Genomic DNA, 14,214 nt, shown 5'->3' with positions numbered 1-14,214 from the left:
TCGACAGTAATTCGAGCAAAACTATACACACATTACTACTCTAAATCATGGCATAAAAATTCAATAATCACAATAAATTTATAATTTTTGTAATACAAAAGTTCCTTTCTGTAAACTGAGTACACTTTGAGCGACACTATGCGATCAAAATTATACGGACACCTGGCTAAAAATTACTTACAAGTTCGTGGCGCCCTCCATCGGCAATGCTGGAATTCAGTATGATGTTGGTCCACCCTTAGCGTTGATGACAGCTTCCACAGCAGGCACAGGCATACGTTCAATCAGGTGCTGGAAGGTTTCTTGGGAAATGGCAGCCCATTCTTCATGGAGTGCCACGTTGAGGAGAGGTATAGATGTCAGTCGGTGAGGTTTGGCACGAAGTCGGCGTTCCGAAACCCCACATGTGTTCTATAGGATTCAGGTCAGGACTCTGTGCAGGCTAGTGCATTACACGGATGTTATTGTCGTGTAACCACTCCGCACAGGCCGTGAATTATGAAAAGGTGCTCAATCGTGTTGAAAGATGCAATCGCCATCTCCGAATTGCTCTTCAACAGTGGGAAACAAGAAGGTTCTTAAGACATCAAAGTAGGTTTGTGCTGTGATTGAGCCACGCAAGACACCAAGGGGTGCAAGTCCCCTCCATAACAAACACGACCACACCATAACAACAACACCTCCGAATTTTACTGTTGGCACTACACGCGCTGGCAGATGACGTCCGCCGGGCATTCGCCATACCCACACCCTGTACACATAGTGTACCGTGATTCTTCACCCCACACAACGTTTTTCCACTGTTCAATCGTCCAATGATTACGCTCCTTACACCAAGCAAGACGTCGTTTGGCATTTACTAGCGTGATGTGTGGCTTATGTGCATCTGCTCGACCGTGAAATCCAAATTTTCTCACGTCCTGCCTAGCTGTCATAGTACTTGCAGTTGATCCTGCTGCAGTTAGGAATTCCTGTGTGATGGCCTGGATAGATGTCTACTATTACACATTACGACCCTCTTCAACTATTGGCGGTCTCTGTCAGTCAACAGACGAGGTCGGCCTGTATGCATTTGCGCAGTACGTGTCCTTTGGCGTTTCCACTTCGCTATCTCATCGGAAACAGTGGACATAGGAAAGTTTAGGAGTGTGGCAATTTCGTGTGCAGGCGTATGATGCAAGTGACATTGCCACCTGACCACTTTCGAAGTCTGTCAGTTCCGCGGAGAGTCCATTCTGCTCTCTCACGTACTGCGGTCTGCTTCATTCCTTTTGTAAGAGCCGGCCAGTGTGGCCGTGCGGATCTAGGCGCTTCAGTCTAGAACCGCGTGACCGCTACGGTCGCAGGTTCGAATCCTGCCTCGGGCATGGTTGTGTGTGATGTCCTTAGGTTAGTTGAGTTTAAGTAGTTCTGGGTTCTAGGGGACTGATGATCACAAATGTTAAGTCCCATAGTGCTCAGAGCCATTTGAACCATTTGAACCTTTTGCAAGATAGAGATTCTGGTTGCATTTTATGCACTCTATTTTAGTGCTGCCATTGCAGTGCTTGTACTGATATTTTCGTGGTGACAAAATAAGGCCCAGTAACCATACCCATCGTATCACCTGTACAGAATTAGTCTTTGGATGAAGTTCGCATATTTTTGTTTTTTGAGATGTCTAACTCGTCTTTTAATAGTGCCTCCTCTTTTTTGCACAGACAAGTCAAAAGGGTGTCTGCCAGAGGCAACCAAGATTTAAGGAGATCCACAATTATGATTCTCACATTCTGGTTTTCACGGCAGAGCGCTCTTTACAGAAACAAGCAGCTGAGAGCTGAAAGAGCCACGAAGAACAGAAAACTTTGGGAAAACGCAATTCAAATCAAAATCCTCTAACAGAAAATGAATCTGACCTGTTAGACTTACGTATAACAAAGTTAATGTGTAGAAAAAAAATCTTCAGGCCACAATTTGCCCATTGGGACCATCCGACCGCCGTGTCATCCTCAGGGGAGGATGCGGATACGAGGAACGTGTGGTCAGCACACCGCTCTCCCGGTCGTTATGATGGTTTCTTTGACCGGAGCCGCTACTATTCGGTCGAGTAGCTCCTCAATTGGTATCACGAGGCTGAGTGCACCGCGAAAAATGGCACATGGCGGCTGGATGGTCACCCATCCAAGTGCCAGGCCCGACCGACAGCGCTTAACTTCGGTAATCTCACGGAAACCGGTATATCCCCTGCGGTAAGGCCGTTGGAATGTGTAGCAAAACGTTGTAATAAAATTTTACGGAAAACAGTGAGAGCGAACACAGAACCGTATCCATTCTTAGCTCTCACTGTCGTTTTGGTACAAAAAATTGCTCTGAGCACTATGCGACTTAACTTCGGAGCTCATCAGTCGCCTAGAACTAATTAAACCTAACTAACCTAAGGACATCACACACATCCATGCCCGAGGCAGGATTCGAACCTGCGACCGTAGCGGTCGCTCGGCTCCAGACTGTAGCGTCTAGAACCGCACGGTCAGTTTTGGTACAAATTTAAGGCAAAATTATTGTGCATAGACAAGAGTAGTATTATCTGTCGATAGGATAACATTACATACTCCTTTCCAGGCAACCATGTTCAGCAAATTCCTTAGATAACACAATTCAACGTAATTGCAAGCTGCTGGCATAGGAACTGCATGGTGCTTTCGTCTTGACAAAACTCAGTTACGCGGGTCGCGATCTGTTGGTGCGAAATGGCAGCATAATCAAGAGAAATACGTAGCGCAGAACGTGCACAATCGTTACAGATCTGCTGGAAGCGAGGCAGAAAACTCAGTCCACTAGAAAAAAAACAATGACCGATGATACAGTTGCGGAACAGTTCAGAGAAAGTTTGAGTCTCGTAACAAATAAATACCCCACTCATACGGTTATAGTTGGTGGGGACTTCAACCTACCCTCGGTATGTTGGCAAAAATACTTGTTCAAAACCAGTGGTAGGCAGAAAACGTCTTCCGAGATTGTCCTAAATGCTTTCTCCGAAAATTATTTCGAGCAGTTAGTCCACGAACCCACGCGAATTGTAAATGGTTGCGAAAACACACTTGACCTCTTAGCCACAAACAATCCAGAGCTGATAGAGAGCATCATGACTGATACAGGGATTAGTGATCACAAGGTCATTGTAGCTAGGCTCAATACCATTTCTTCCAAATCCATCAGAAACAGAAGCAAAATAATTTTATTTAAAAAAGCGGATAAAGTGCCACTAGAAGCCTTCCTAAAAGACAATTTCCATTCCTTCCGAACTGACTATGCGAATGTAGACGAGATGTGACTCAAATTCAAAGATATAGTAGCAACAGCAATTGAGATATTCATACCTCATAAATTGGTAAGAGATGGAACGGATCTCCCGTAGTACACAAAAAAGGTCCGAACGCTGTTGCAGAGGCAACGGAAAAAGCATGCGAAGTTCAGAAGAACGCGAAATCCCGAAGATGGGCTAAAATTTACAGACGCGCGAAATTTGGCACGTACTTCGATGCGAGATGCCTTTAATAGGTTCCACAACGAAACATTGTCTCGAAATTTGGTAGAAAATCCGAAGAAATTCTGGTCGCATGTAAAGTACACAAGCGGCAAGACGCAGTCAATACCTTCGCTGCGCAGTGCCGATGGTACTGTTATCGACGACTGTGCCGCTAAAGCGGAGTTATTGAACGCAGTTTTCCGAAATTTCTTCACCAGGGAAGACGAATGGAATATTCCAGAATTTGAAACACGAACATCTGCTAGCATGAGTCTCTTAGAAGTAGATACCTTAAGGGTTGCGAAGCAACTCAAATCGCTTGATACGGGCAAGTCTTCAGGTCCAGATTGTAAACCGATTAGGTTCCTTGCAGATTACGCTGATACTATAGCTCCCTACTTAGCACTCATATACAACCGCTCGCTCACCGATAGATCTGTACCTACAGATTGGAAAATTGCGCAGGTCGCACCAGTGTTCAAGAAGGGTAGTAGGAGTAATCCATTTAACTACAGACCTATATCATTGACGTCGGTTTGCAGTAGGGTTTTGGAGCATATACTGTATTCAAACATTATGAATCACCTCGAAGAGAACGATCTATTGACACGTAATCAGCATGGCTTCAGAAAACATCGCTCTTGTGGAACGCAGCTAGCTCTTTATTCGCACGAAGTAATGGCCGCTATCGACAGGGGATCTGAAGTTGATTCCGTATTTCTAGATTTCCGGAAAGCTTTTGACACCGTTCCTCACAAGCGACTTCTAATCAAGCTGCGGAGCTATGGGGTATCGTCTCAGTTGTGCGACTGGATTCGTGATTTCCTGTCAGGAAGGTCGCAGTTCGTAGTAATAGACGGCAAATCATCGAGTAAAACTGAAGTGATATCAGGTGTTCCCCAGGGAAGCGTCCTGGGACCTCTACTGTTCCTGATCTACACTCCTGGAAATTGAAATAAGAATACCGTGAATTCATTGTCCCAGGAAGAGGAAACTTTATTGACACATTCCTGGGGTTAGATACATCACATGATCACACTGACAGAACCACAGGCTCATAGACACAGGCAACAGAGCATGCACAATGTCGGCACTAGTACAGCGTATATCCACCTTTCACAGCAATGCAGGCTGCTATTCTCCCATGGAGACGATCGTAGAGATGCTGGATGTAGTCCTGTGGAACGGCTTGCCATGCCATTTCCACCTGGCGCCTCAGTTGGACCAGCGTTCGTGCTTGACGTGCAGACCGCGTGAGACGACGCTTCATCCAGTCCCAAACATGCTCAATGGGGGACAGATCCGGAGATCTTGCTGGCCAGGGTAGTTGACTTACACCTTCTAGAGCACGTTGGGTGGCACGGGATACATGCGGACGTGCATTGTCCTGTTGGAACAGCAAGTTCCCTTGCCGGTCTAGGAATGGTAGAACGATGGGTTCGATGACGGTTTGGATGTACCATGCACTATTCAGTATCCCCTCGACGATCACCAGAGGTGTACGGCCAGTGTAGGAGATCGCTCCCCACACCATGATGCCGGGTGTTGGCCCTGTGTGCCTCGGTCGTATGCAGTCCTGATTGTGGCGCTCACCTGCACGGCGCCAATCACGCATACGACCATCATTGGCACCAAGGCAGAAGCGACTCGCATCGCTGAAGACGACATGTCTCCAGTCGTCCCTCCATTCACGCCTGTCGCGACACCACTGGAGGCGGGCTGCACGATGTTGGGGCGTGAGCGGAAGACGGCCTAACGGTGTGCGGGACAGTAGCCCAGCTTCAAGGAGACGGTTGCGAATGGTCCTCGCCGATACCCCAGGAGCAACAGTGTCCCTAATTTGCTGGCAAGTGGTGGTGCGGTCCCCTACGGCACTGCGTAGGATCCTACGGTCTTGGCGTGCATCCGTGCGTCGCTGCGGTCCGGTCCCAGGTCGATGGGCACGTGCACCTTCCGCCGACCACTGGCGACAACATCGATGTACTGTGGAGACCTCACGCCCCACGTGTTGAGCAATTCGGCGGTACGTCCACCCGGCCTCCCGCATGCCCACTATACGCCCTCGCTCAAAGTCCGCCAACTGCACATACGGTTAACGTCCACGCTGTCGCGGCATGCTACCAGTGTTAAAGACTGCGATGGAGCTCCGTATGCCACGGCAAACTGGCTGACACTGACGGTGGCGGTGCACAAATGCTGCTCAACTAGCGCCATTCAACGGCCAACACCGCGGTTCCTGGTGTGTCCGCTGTGCCGTGCGTGTGATCATTGCTTGTACAGCCCTCTCTCAGTGTCCGGAGCAAGTATGGTGGGTCTGACACACCGGTGTCAATGTGTTCTTTTTTCCATTTCCAGGAGTGTATATAAATGACCTGGGTGACAATCTGAGCAGTTCTCTTAGACTGTTCGCAGATGATGCTGTAATTTACCGTCTAGTAAGGTCATCCGAAGACCAGTATCAGATGCAAAGCGATTTAGAAAAGATTGCTGTATGGTGTGTCAGGTGGCAGTTGACGCTAAACAACGAAATGTGTGAGATGATCCACATGAGTTCCAAAAGAAATCCGTTGGAATTCGATTACTCGATAAATAGTACAATTCTCAAGGCCGTCAATTCAACTAAGTACCTGGGTGTTAAAATTACGAACAACTTCAGTTGGAAGGACCACATAGATAATATTGTCGGGAAGGCGAGACAAAGGTTGCGTTTCATTGGCAGAACACTTAGAAGATGCCACAAGTCCACTAAAGATACAGCTTACACTACACTCGTTCGTCCTGAATATTGCTACGCGGTGTGGGATCCTTACCAGGTGGGATTGACGGAGGACATCCAAAGGGTGCAAAAAAGGGGAGCTCGTTTTGTATTGTCACGTAATAGGGGAGAGAGTGTGGCAGATATGATAAACGAGTTGGGATGGAAGTCATTACAGCATAGACGTTTTTCGTCGCGGCGAGACCTTTTTACGAAATTTCAGTCACCAACTTTCTCTTCCGAATGCGAAAAGATTTTGTTGAGCCCAACCTACATAGGTAGGAATGATCATCAAAATAAAATAAGAGAAATCAGAGCTCGAACAGAAAGGTTTAGGTGTTTGTTTTTCCCGCTCGCTGTTCAGGAGTGGAATAGTAGAGAGATAGTATGATTGTGGTTCGATGAACCCTCTGCCAAGCACTTAAATGTGAATTGCAGAGTAGTCATGTAGAAAGGTAGAAATCGTGTGAAATGGAATGCTACAACTAAATGGAAAGTTACAGTTAAAAAAGGAAAAAGAAGTATTTACTGTTCAACCATAAAATGTTTATACCTTTGGCATGAAAGTCATTTTGCGAAATAAAATTGAGATTACTAGTGGAAAGATCCCACTGAAGATACTCGGTTGTATTAACACATGTCTGGTGCGTAACGAAAGTACTAGTCATATTTTGTAAACGCAGAAACCAACCAACAAATATTTCACCCCAGAAAGATGCTCTCTACGTAAGGACTGTTTCTAAAAACATTTTTAAAGTAGCTCACCGATTTTGTTTTTTGCACATATCCTCCGTTACGTGCGCCTGTTATCTCGGTGTGAGGAGCAGCTGGTCCTGTATTATTGCCGGTAGGACTTCAGAAGATCGAAAGGAAGGGGAGATAACAATGTTGAACCCATTAGTTATCAGTTATGAGGACAGTACTTAAAAATGTGATAAGATAGCTGTATATGAGCGCTATAATAACCACCAGGAGGAGATAACGATACAACATGTTTACATATTAAAAAAAGTTAACATCTGTTATCTAATATGTCGCAGCTGTTTTCATGACAGCTTCAGTCCTGTTTAGTACACTAAAATTACGTAACGTATTTGATTGATCGTGGCTTTTCCTGTCTGGTTTGAGAATATCGAAGAACAAACAGATAATAATAGGTAATGATAGTAGCTTCCGTTCATTGCAAGTTAGACCGTGAGTGATTTTTCTGAAAATATTTCTTTATCGGACTTCGAACATAGAATAATTCCAGATCTTTGATTCCTAGTGGCCCTGTGATCTAATTTGTAACACGGAACCTTTAGCCTTGCCAAGACGCCGTTTAACTGGAACAATAGCTTGCAACGTAAATGAAACATAATATTAAATAATACCACTGTATTTATAAGACATTATACTATACTAGGTTACATAGAAACTTACATTAATTCTGTAGCTGTGTGCAACTATGAGTACGCCTAGTGAGATTGCGTCTCATAGAATAATGGCGATGTGCCAAATAATTACATGCAGCGACGGCACATATGCGTCGTGTCAGGACGGCTTCCATAACAAAAAAGTGCCTTATTCTCGTCAAGACAACTGACCTGCGTAATTATTCTTATGTTTCAGCGGTTGCACTGCACAATCGATACAACCGCTTATACTAATTACTATCCTATGTAATTCTTTATTTATATTTTGAAGTTACATCTACGTTTATATTCCACATCCACGTCCATCCTACAAATGTGCCTTTACCGGTATTTGTTTGGCATCGCATAGCTAATTTTCAAGTAGTTGCTGGCCCAAGTATGTTTATTTGTATTTTTTATTATTCTTGGATTTATTTGACTTGGTAAGATTAAATCCGTCTGACCCTCTCCTAGAGTTAACCAGGCGTTCTACATATTTTACACTGCATGTATTGCTTTTATTCCGACAATCACGTTATGATAGGTTTTCCGTCTAATATACACTGCCTGACAAAGAATCACCCACAAGACAAGATCAGAAGTCAATGGACCTTCACAGACGTACATACCATTGGCGAGTATGTCAAGCATTAGAGTTGCCACCAGAGTGCATTAGAGCTGTTCGTGATCAGTGTTGCTAACAGGCTAGGTAAGTTATACAAGAGGCGTGGAAAGCCTCAAATGGTGAGTCATTACCGTGAAGGACAGCTGTTGCTCGTATCGTGAAGCCTCCAGATTTTTTGACTGTCTGATGTGACAGTGGCCAGCATGCGAACTTTAGTGGACACATACGCGTCGTTAAGACTCCGGTCGACCACGAGTGATCACAAGGGTGGATCGCCTACCATCGCAATGGCGGATCCCCGTATTGGGCACCAGGCATATCGTAACTTGTTTACATGTGCACTTGTTCTGCGAGAACAAGTGCTGGACTCCCTGCAACCCTATATGTCTTCCCCCTCGACTGGTCAGAGACTATCAGCAGCTGGACTAGGGATTTCCCATCCCACCCTTAGCGTTTCGTTGACACCACAGTACGAAAGGATTCTCTTGGGAAACATGGACTGCGACAGGATAGGCAAGGCGCGCCGCTCACGCATCGCAGCTTCGCCTCCGGCGGGCATCATGTTCATGTCCGACGCCGCAGGTCGCTGTGGTCGAACCGTTCTAGGCGCTTCCCTCCGCAACGGCGATGCTTCTACGGTCGCAGCCTCGAATCCTGCCGCGGGCATGGATGTGTGTGATGTCCTTAGGTTAGGTAGGTTTCAGTAGTTCTGAGTTCTAGGGGACTGATGACCACAGCAGTTGAGTCCCATAGTGCTCAGAGCCATGTGAACCATTTGTCCGACGCCGACAAAGGACGCGGCTGCTCGCTGGCGGGTGGTGGTACGTGAGGCATGCAAGGAGGTGAGGAGGGCGATGGGACGGTGTGCTAGCCATCAGTTACCGTGGTGCCGTGGACGAACTCGGACTGTTGATGTTTGACAGCAACCGGGCTGGAACATGCATTGGGGATTATATGCCCAAGCTGTGATTCTGTCCAAGGGGATATGCAAAGCAGCCGAGGACGCTGTTTCTGATATCGGATATAGGTCATGGTTGCTGTAACATAGGAAACCACTTATAGTGCTTATCATGCTTCCAGTGAAGTGACCTTGTGGATCACTGTGGAACTGACTACCTTCCAACATTGTCTCTGCAAGCTATTAACTCGAGATTGTTACATGTGGCATTTTATTGCACTGTGTTGTTCCGCAAGCACCACAGCAGATGTGTATAAGGGTGTTATCACTGGCGGGAGAAGCAGGAACCAAGAGGAAAGATTCAAGCCGTATGAGGTTTTGGCTCCCAGCAACACACTGATACAAGGGAAGACATGTTGCGTTACTTCATTAATACTGAAACTCCCCTTAGAAAAAATTTATGATTGACTGTGCTGGTAAACTTCTACGTTGTTTGATACAGAGACAGCTGATTAAAATTGAACGTACACAGACATTTCTCTCTTTACTTATTCTGGTCATCACTAAACTGATACACAATATTTTTAGCGCAATGAATTCTGACCTTCAATAATCCCTACAAAAGAATGGCCCTTACTGACTATAGCCCATACCTTTCATGAATCACTTATCTCACAAAAATCTTCGTTACTCGAACTACTGCAATACAGCGAGCGCCAATACTGCCAGATAAATAAAAGATTCAAACTACAGAAGGCACTTACTACTGATAGGCATAGTTACCAAACGAAAGATTTTGATAGAGAACAAACAATGTATTTATCTGAATAATGTTCAAAAGTCATCATATATATCAGTTCATGATATCCAATATTACAAATTTCCTCTTTCTGACGGACACGCGTCCATATCGTCCGCTCTCAAAACTCTGGCAGCTCTCTCCCCACATGCACCACTGCTGGCGGCTCACCTCCAACTGCGCAATGCTACGCGCTGTTCCCATCCTACTGCCCAACACTGCAATAGTGAATCTTTCAACAATGCCAACCAGCCACAGACTGCACACAGCACAGTCAGTGATTTTCATACAGAGTAATACGTGGCGTTACCAATAAAAAAAACCTAAACAACCTATTTACAATAGTTGTAGCATGGTGTTCTTTTATATATGCCCATTTGCAAGATTTCTTTCTGTTCAGTGCTAATGATACTGTTTCTCTTCAAGAACTGATTGTAATGCACCATAATTAAATGTTGTTCTGTCTTTTACGGTATCATTGAACGGACGTACAGAGAGGGTGACTCCAGCGTAGGGAAGGTGTTCCTCCGTCACGTTCTGTACTGTTAATACGATTTATTATACAGAAGTCGCCAAGTCATTTCAGGGAGCACTTCGTGTAAATTTTCTTATTACCAGCTTTCATAAAATACCAGTTTATACTTAATACTTGGAATATTTTCTTATTTAACATCTGCAAATGCTGAGGAGCTTCAGGGCTCCAAGTCTGTTGTTCAATAGAGATGTGTTTCCTGTTGTGTTTTTCTAAAATTGTGGGTAACTTTTGTTAATGAATGATTTTAGACAATATTGCGTGTTGAATTTTATTAATTCCTGGTGTGACCTTATAAGGAAAGGTCCCCTAATGCTCAATCAATCGCACCTCCCCTTGACTTTCAGCGCCCCGTTACAAATGTGAATGGTTGACTTCGATGTGTTGCAATAATTTCAGGAAAGTGTGGTTCATCTGTAAAGGAGACAGCATATAGGACGCTGGTGCAACCTATTCTTGAGTACTGCTGGGGTATTTGGGATTCGTACCACGTCGGATTATAGGAAGACATCAGAGGCTGACTGCTAGATTTGTTAGTGATAGGTTCAACTAACACGTATGTGTCACGGAGATCTTTCGGGAACGCAAAAGGGAATACCTGGGGGTAAGGCGACGTTCTTTTCGAGGAACGTTATATTGAGAAAACTTAGAGAAATGGGATTTGAAGCTAAATGCCGAATTATTCTACTGCCGCCAACATACATTGCGCATAAGACCACGAAGATAAGGTACGAAAAATTACGGCTCATACGGAGGCTGATAGACAATAGTTTCTCCCTCGCTCTGTTTGCGACAGGAAGGTGAATGACTAGTAATCGCACAGGGTACCCTCCGACATGCACAGTTCAGTGGCTTGCGGAGTATCGATGTAGATGTAGATTGCCGATGAATGGCATCATATTAAGTTTAGCATTGAATTGCGACTCTGCACTACGTGCCCTAATGACCGTTGTCGGCGAGTGAAACGGCTACCTTGGGAGAGGCACAGCGATGTTACTGCTGGAGTCATGATGCGGGGAACCATCAGGAATGAGCTCAGGTCACGGTTGGTAGAGACTCAGAGAACTCTGACGGCACAACTGTACACGAAGGATATCCTGCGTCCTGATGTATTGTCACTCCTGAGAAAATGTCATGTCGCCACTTTTCAACAGTACAATAATCGTCTACATATGGCACGTGTCTCTACGAACCGCCTGCGTAACGTTGACGTAGTCCTTTGGCCAGTAACATCCGTGGTATGATCCGCAGATCTGTTCCCAGCAAGACTCCAAGTGACAATATGCAGGATATGCTCTGATCGGCCAGACTATTATGATGACCGATCTACTATCGATACAGAAACTTTCCAGGCGATAGCAGCGTCACCTGGCGAGAGGTGATTGGTGGTCGTCGGCAGATGTGTCCGAGCCGTTCTAGGCGCTTCAGTCTGGAACCGCGCTGCTGCTACGGTCGCAGGTTCCAATCCTGCCTCGGGCATGGATGTGTGTGATGTCCTTATGTTAGTTAGGTTTAAGTAGTTCTAAGTTCTAGGGGACTGGTGATCTCAGATGTTAAGTCCCATAGTGCTCAGACCCAAGATTGCTGGTCAGAGACAGACACGGTTCATGTACTCGTCGTATCAGTGTGTGTGCTGTCCGGATGCGCAATCTATCTGAGTTTGACCGAGGGTAGATGGTGATGGCCCGGAGGCTCAGCACGAGCAGTTTCTGAAACTGCACGATTTATCGGGTATTCGAGGAGTGGTGCAGTGAGTGTCTTCAACACATGGTGAAACCAAGGTGAAACCACTTGCAGAGTCGTGGGATTGGACGGCCACCCCTCATTACACATGTCGGACGTCTTAGGCTGGGCAGTCTGGTCAAACAGGAAACGCGGAGAACTGTGGCGGAACTAGCAGGCAGAATGCAAGTTTGTGTGTGAACACACAGTGCACCCAACACTCCTAATCATGGGTGTCCGCAACCAACGCCCCTAGTATTTGCCAATATTAACGCCACGACATCGGCAGAAAAGACTGAAATGGGCACGTGACCACCGGCACTGGATGTTGGTGCAGTGACTTGCGTGGTATGATGAATCCCGATATGTTCATCATAGCTGCGGGAGGGTGCGAATCCGTCTTTTTCCAAAGGAACAAGCTGGCGGCGACTCCATTATGCTCTGGGGAACATTCACGTGGACATCCATGGGTACAGTGGAAAAAAATGGCTCTGAGCACTATGGGACTTAACTTCTGAGGTCATCAGTCCCGTAGAACTTAGAACTGCTTAAACCTAACTAACCTAAGGACATCACACACATCCATGCCCAGGGCAGGATACGAACCTGCGACCGCAGTGGTCGCGCTGTTCCAGACTGTAGCGCCTAGAACTGCTCGGCCACCCCTGCAGGAGGTACAGTGGAGCATGTGCGAGGTACCATGGCGGCCAAGGAGTGTCGTACACTGGCTGCAGACCACGTACACCCCTCCACGATGGTTTCCCGACGGCAGTTGCATTTTTCAGCAAGATAATGCGCCACGTCATAATGGCAGGCGTGCTTCGAGAAACACAGTGGCGAGTTCCAGTTGATGTGCTGGCTTCCTAACTCGCCAGATCTGAACCCGATCGAGCACATCTGGGCTATCAGGTAGGTGATCATAATATTCTGGCTGATCAGCGTAAAGATCCATTTACAACAGCTGTGGACCAGCCTTCCTGAGGAGACACTCTTCCCAACCGAATCACTGCGTATGTCCAGGCCAGAGCGGTTGCTACGTGATACTCATACGTGGCTCATGCTGCCAAGTTCTTTTTAAATTTCACTCGATTTTGCAATCATTGAAATATTAATAGATACCCTCTCAGTCTTTGAAGTGTCATTTCCTCTTCCCCTTCCGATCAGAACAATCTTTTTGTAATGCAGTGTAGAATCCAACATTTAGGAATAACTATGACATAAGTAGCAGAAACGTTTGTTGCTATCGCAGACCGAGAAACAGTTTTTCTTCATTCATGAAAAGTAGATCAATACTGAGAAATTACAAGCAGGAAGATTCAGACTACAAGCTGTTTGCACAAGGAGAAAAAGGGATCGTGATAGTACACAGGTAACTAAGAGCAACGGAAAGGAAGTGACTGACCGAGAAATGTAGTCGAAAGTTTGCAGATAAAGTTTTGATAAGTTTATCATCTCAGGAAACGTACCGCTTCGATGTGGATAAAGCTTGAATATAGGATCACTTTCAAATCATCCTCTTCACTGTACGCAGACAAACTGAGAAGAGGGCACCGTCGTCGGTCTCTGTTATACCAAAAGGATTTCGGGGAAGTAAGGACGAATATGAATTTTGCACCATTTTGTCAGATGATTGTTGGCAGCCGTGGTATTTTCGTGCTTATTATGTTATGTGCGATCCTTCCCATTAGTTGCCTGATAGGTTTTGTGTGGTGAGCATTGTTGTTTGATGTTTATTTTATTCACGGAGCAGATGACAACTGAGCGATGTGTCCAAGTGACAAAAAGTTATTACAAAAAAAGTGAAAGACCCACAGCAACTGTTCGTGAATTGCGTGTGACACTCGGACGTAATGCTGCTCCAACCGAATCATCAGTTCGGAAGTTGATCCGAAAGTCTGTTCGCACACAAGAAAACGTTGCTGTCGTGCGTCACAATGTGACCTTAGGCCCGACGAGCTCAACAATTGAATTTATCAGGTTC

The sequence above is a fragment of the Schistocerca gregaria genome, chromosome 6, assembly GCF_023897955.1.
Source record: "Schistocerca gregaria isolate iqSchGreg1 chromosome 6, iqSchGreg1.2, whole genome shotgun sequence".
NCBI lineage: Eukaryota > Metazoa > Arthropoda > Insecta > Orthoptera > Acrididae > Schistocerca > Schistocerca gregaria.
This window is presented reverse-complemented; position numbering follows the sequence as displayed.